The sequence below is a fragment of the Morone saxatilis genome, unplaced genomic scaffold (genome assembly GCF_004916995.1).
Source record: "Morone saxatilis isolate NCDOM2014 unplaced genomic scaffold, NCSU_SB_2.0 Contig5, whole genome shotgun sequence".
Lineage (NCBI taxonomy): Eukaryota > Metazoa > Chordata > Actinopteri > Moronidae > Morone > Morone saxatilis.
This window is the reverse complement of record NW_023340095.1, coordinates 22326995-22333354: the sequence shown is the minus strand read 5'-3', so window position 1 is coordinate 22333354 and position 6360 is coordinate 22326995.

Below are 6360 nucleotides of genomic sequence, written 5' to 3'. Positions count from 1 at the left end.
CACAGACATCATTCAAACAGCACACTAGGAACTAGAAGAAAACATTTTGAGAGGAGGGGTACTGTAAATTATGACATTATGAGATTTAAATGCCATATTTTTCAGCAAATTTTGTGAGCATGTTGGTGTTCAGATGAGAAGTCCAGTCACACACATCTACAACACACTGTCTTCTTTCAACGTTCATTAAGACCAAGAATAGGAATGAGCCTTTGAGTCACTAGATGGCAGTCTTGTCTTTTCTTAAACTGGTTCCAGATTGTCCCCTTTGGTATCTGGGCTCATATCCTGCTCCATGTTTGGAGCATGCACGCCACCTGCTGCAGCGTTTAGACCATAATGGTAGAGAGTCAGACAGAGTCCAGCGCTGGCTGCAGACTACAAATCAGAGATACTTAGGACAGGGTGGTCATCTGTGCACTGATACCCACACATGGCATTACAGGCACTTCTAGTGCTGACCTGCTTTGGGCCTACAGCCGCCATTGGTGTTCAAAGGAGCACTCCTACAAGACAATCTGTCTTTTCCTTGGACTTGTTTGTAGGTTGTGCTCTCTACTTCATCCACGGCAGCTATTACTGCTCATGATAATCTAGTCTAATCTAGTTCTTAAACTGCTTATTCCAAACAAATGGGAAGGCGCTACCAGGCCTTGAATGCGCAGTGCCTCCACCGTACAGTATAATGTGTTATTTCACAGCCGGTATTTACATTACATTTTGATGGGCAGGAGATAGTGTTACTTTATGTGGTCTACGCTGCTATAGTCTGTCATCATACGGTCTGCATGACATTATATACGATCAGCTCATAGCTGCTGACTTGATTTGGTGGTGTCTATAGCCGGTGAATGTGATATGAGCTATAAACGTGTATGACCCATACTTGAGATAGATGTTGATGGCAGCGACAGGCCTCCTGTTACAGCAGCACTCTGCACAGCAACTCTAAGTGGACTGATACACCAACCCATTCTGTATTAATGAATGTCATTTTATTTAGATTTTTTTACAATTAATTTGGAACATATTTTTTTAAATAGACATCTCATTTTGTTTTTAAAATATAACTGCACTTGGTATTCCATGTTGGAATAAATAAATGTAAAAATTAAATGAAAATATATTGCAGCACAACAGGAAATGTTGGTTGTTTACTGTTAAAAAAAGTGTACTGTAGCCTACCGTATTTGTGATCTATTTTTAAGGATTTCGATCTTTGGAAGAAATGAGAGCCACAGAAAGAGCTCCTTTCTTGGTATTTGTTTGTTTGAATTATCCTTTAGATGTTAAAACTTAAACTAATCACCCAATTAATGTAATTCTGGACAAAAGTAGTCATTACAAATTCTTCCAAAAAGGTCAAAGGTTTTTGTATCTGAGCAGTGGGCAGTCAGTTGTAACATAAAGTAAATATTTGACCTTCCTTGGTCAGTTAAGATAACTGTGACTTCTGACCTCCTGAACCTATGAAACCCTGTCAAAGCCTAAAGCTGCAGTAACACTAGTTATAAATACTACTTTTATATTTCCAGGAATTATTTTCTCTCTCACACTTATGTAAATTACATTTCCAGCTCTGCCTCGAAACCAGTTGGCATTATGCTGTAGCATGTGTGAAAACCTTGTAACGTGATGTGATTTAATCTTTATATTTTCACTTCTTCTCAAGTGATACATCTTCCTATGTGGCAACAACAATACACTTCTTCCAACCCTTAAAATACATTTGATCAAACCAGCCAACTAGCTCATCAAAATAGCTTCTAATGTCCAGGAATATTTCCCAGCAGCACATTCTGTCTGCTATGACCTCAGCTCCATCAAAACAGCGTCCAGTCAGACGGCAGAACAGCCTCAACCAACACGCAGGCCGTCCATCAACCTGCCAGGCCACCAGTCATGACACCGGCGACGGGCCTCGTGTTAAATCTGTGTCCAGCACTCATGAATGAGCCCATACCTGCGCTGAGATATGAGGTGGTGGGTCATTCTGGTGAGACACAGTCGTAATGCAGCAGCAGCAGCAGGGCGGGAGGGGTGGGCGGTGGCTGCCGGGCGTCCAGGCAGGCCGGTGAGTGATGAGGTGATGGTGCATGCAGAGGAGGCCAACAGAACTGACTGGCCACTGACTGAACTGCATAGCTGCACACATAACGGCCATGAATGTTTCCTTTCTCTGCCTCCTCTCTGCTTTTTTCCACCCCTCAGCTGTCCTCAGACTTTTCACACTTCATTCCTGGATGGCTGTTTGTGCGATGGCTCTCGTCCTGCAGCTGATACTCATACACAGGTAAGGATGAATGCAGATGCAGGAGATTTGTGCTAAAATTGCCAACATCCAAAGAAACCTCGAAACTTGAGGGCTTGAAGTTGGTTAAATTACTAATTTTGCTGGGCTAAAAAACAACAACAAAATCTTTAATCTGTTTTGTTAATTTCAGATTTGGTAAGACGATCAAAAGTATTTTCAAAAATGAAGTCTGACACAAATCCATGTTTTTCTGAGTTTTATGACCTCAAAGTCTCAGTTCCTTAAGTGAAAAATTCCCTTCAATCAAATCCCAGAAGTGGCATCAATCCAACACTAAACCTATCAAGTTAATCAATAAAAATAATTCCTGTATAACTGTTCCTTTCCATGTCAAGGTTTTAATGCCGCCGTTGGCTGAAAAAAGTCGCCACTGCACGTGTTGAGGGGGTCGGCAGCTCACCTCCTCTCATCTCAGCGGAAGAGGGAAACATGTTTTAATAACCAGAGTCTGCAGAGATCAGGGGAGAGGAAACCATTTTTTTTCTCCAGCGCTGCACCGAGGTCACCCCTCTGTGGGCTGTTATAAAGCCACACACACATACGTTTGCACATATGCACAACACACATAGCCTTGTAATAATGCAGCACACACACAGGCATGCACCCAGAAAATGGACCTACATTTTTGGAAAAGCATAAAAGCGTAAAATAGACCAAAATATTCGCTTAGGCACGAGAGAGCCAAAAGCACAAACACATTAGACATATTAGCCTACACACACACACACACACACACACACAGATATACACACACTTACAGTCACCAATACCCCTTTTAAGAGCTCTCCCCAGAAATCCACATAGCTGATGTAATTAGTGATTTTAGAGCTCTGCACTTCATATTACAAGTCATAAACAGACATTCAATACTGGGCTTTGAGAGAGCTGTTTATTCTGGAGTTTTATAGTCCACGCAGGACCCTTCTGTGTTTATTCTCTGAGAACAATAATGCCACTATGCTCCCGGGCTGGAATGCTATTCATTTGTCCAATTAAACACAGAAAATAAATACAAAAATCGAGCCGACTTGTTCGGCCCCAATTTTGCTCCAAAAACACTTTAACAACGGCACTCTGCTGGGGGATTTACAGGGTGGTGTTGGCTGAACGGTGAAATGACATGGAACTCAATGTTTGCTGAGGCCGTAATCTGTGTTATTAAATTATTAATACAGTGTGGTATAAATGTGGATTAGCGATGTAAAACAGATTGTTAAACTGGAAAATCTTGGAGGAATTGTTGAAAAAAAATGTTGGAACAATGGGACATAAGGCCAATAAACGCTTGTGCATTAAGAATAAAATCCAATGAGTCTAAATATCCAATTCATAGGAGATCATTAATAAGGAAAAAGGGAGTAAATTTGCATTAGTAAACTGAAGTCAGCCTTGGGTAATGTGAATGTTTCTGGAAATTAGTTCAGGGACTTTTTAAATCAAATGTGGCACAATTTGCTGAAAAATAACAGTTTGTATAACAACAAATTGAAGGGAGCAGAACCATTTATATGTAACATGAAGTTACTGCGTGGTCACTGTTAGAGCCATGATTTATGAGCAGGACGCTGACCCGCAATCCTCCTGACAGACATGCAATTTCCTGTGTGAGAAAACACTAACTTAATCCATACAGCAAAGAAAGCCACGGACAGAAACTATTTGTTCATGAATAATAGTCAAAACCGCTCACAGAGAACGCCAGACGAGACAGTTAGACTGTCACTGCTTGAGAGTTTGGACTCATATTTTCCTATGAAAACCTCTGAATATTTACTTTTACAGTATCCATAAACCCATAAACAAAATCCATAAACACCGACGGCACAATTGGCCTGTGAAGTTGACTTACTTTGTGTAATTCCACAAATCTGAAGGCACACATCATAAATATTCTGCACACACATCAAAACACATGGCCACTTTTACGTCTGAAACCGAGTCAAATATTTCGTCCAAACACGACATTATCATAAATCTTCCAAAAAATAATTTCTTGTGCACTGTGGTTTAACGTTTCACGTATGAGTCAAGCTGGCAATTTGGATCATTAATATTTTAACCCATCACACTGGTGCTTTTTACGGAAACAAATATGAGGAAGAGTGTTTTTTTAACTAGGACAAACTGACAATTAAAATAATTTTTGAAAAAATCAATATACCTCAGTAGTGTCATGAGTTACACAATCATATTGGATTTCAGCTGAATTCTGGTTTATCTGCAATTTTTTGTTAAACTAAAACATCCAGTTTATAGAAAATGTTATATATTAGGGTTGAGCGAGTGCACGGCTAAAACGAGTATCAGCTACAGATAACTTTGAGTATGAGTATCTTTAAAGTATAATGGGTCAATATCTGTACTCGTAAATATGACTACTGTTTAAAAAAACAACAAAAACATTGCCCTGAAGCTCAATTCTGAAATTAATTCTGAATATAGCAACTTCTGATTAAACCATATTAATTTCCATCTTAAATTATCATCGCACATTCTGAGTACAAATACAGATAATTTAGTTGGTTGAAAACATACAGATATTTTTTTTGTCACGGTAATTGTAAAAAAAGTTGAGTATTACACAGTAGAAAGGGAAGATTCCTGGCAAGTAGAAAAATTGTCCTCCTTGTATTGTTACTATTGCATGAATATTTAATCCACCTGTTTTCAAAAACCCACCTGCCAACAAAAATCCATCACCCACACTGCTTCATTCCTCTGCACACTGCACTTAGTGTTGTAGCTTCTTGGCAGTGCAGCAGAAACCCAAACAAACAGCCAATTACTGCTTTCAGTGGGGAGGTCCATTCACTCTGCTGACCCAAACATCCTCAACAGCATTAAGACAGACGTGATCCGTAGTTCATCCCCGCAGCCGTGTCCGAGGCTCTGTGTTTGGTCTAGCATTGGATCAAGGTGTCAAAACTACTGTGGAGGAAACAAGGAATAATCAGACAAAATGAGAAGCAATGTGAAGAATGCCTGTGAAGTCTGGTTGGTGGTAAAGCCCTACATCTGGATGAGGTATGACACTTAGAGGGTAGAAGGTCAACAACTGTTTTAAGCCTTTAGCAAGGATATGGTTATTAGCCTGGAGGAAGAAGCAAGCTTGTGATGTGATGTGAAATGTACCTCAACCTTCAGGCAAGGTGATGTGTGTAACTGTTAAGGTCCAGATGCACTGCAAAATACTTAAAATATCTCAACTGGCGTGACACATTATCATTATAATTCAAATCACACAAAGATAATGGTGAAACCTTTGGATCCAGAAAGACTTCCAGCACAGGTAAAAAATGTTGTTTTTTTTTTTTTTGCACAGGTACCATGAAGGAGCCATCATGGTGTCCCCTGATGGCCCTTTCATGGTGATAATAATATCTGCCAATACTGTCAAATGTACTCTTGACTGAAGTAGGTAGCACGCCATTTTGTGTGGAAGAAGAAAACCTGGGTTAACAAAGGTAGTTCATAACCAGTGTCATAATACCCATCCTCCGACTGGGCAGGCCTGGCAATGTTGAACTTGCTTCATAGTATACCCCTCTGGTAAAAGTAAGCATGGACAAAATGCACAGTTGATGATCTGGAGAGAACTGGGGGAACGTGGCTGGTATATTTGCTGGGGAGAACCTGGGAACAGGTGTGTGCAGGTAGATGTGGGAGGAGGGAAAGAGGATGAAACAACTCCACCAGTGAGCTAAACAGGAAGGACTTTTAGCTCTAAAACAAACTACCTTCAGTGGTGAATGTTCGGGACAAAGAACTAGTCTGTTGTTACATAATGTTGACGCCCATTTAAACAGGCAAGAAGCTAATACGAGCACTAACTGAGAAAATATGTTTAGCCAAAGCAATTAATCCAAGTTAGCTAGTTCGTCCAGCTAAATAGTTCAAATTAGTACTAGCTTACTTTAAGAGCTACTAGCTGATCGTGCTAAAATCATGTTCATGAATGAAACAAATCACTGTTAGTAACATTTTATTCCACTTTGACTGGACTGTTTTTACTGTAGTTTCTCAGTTATGCTGCTGTCTGTTGGAAC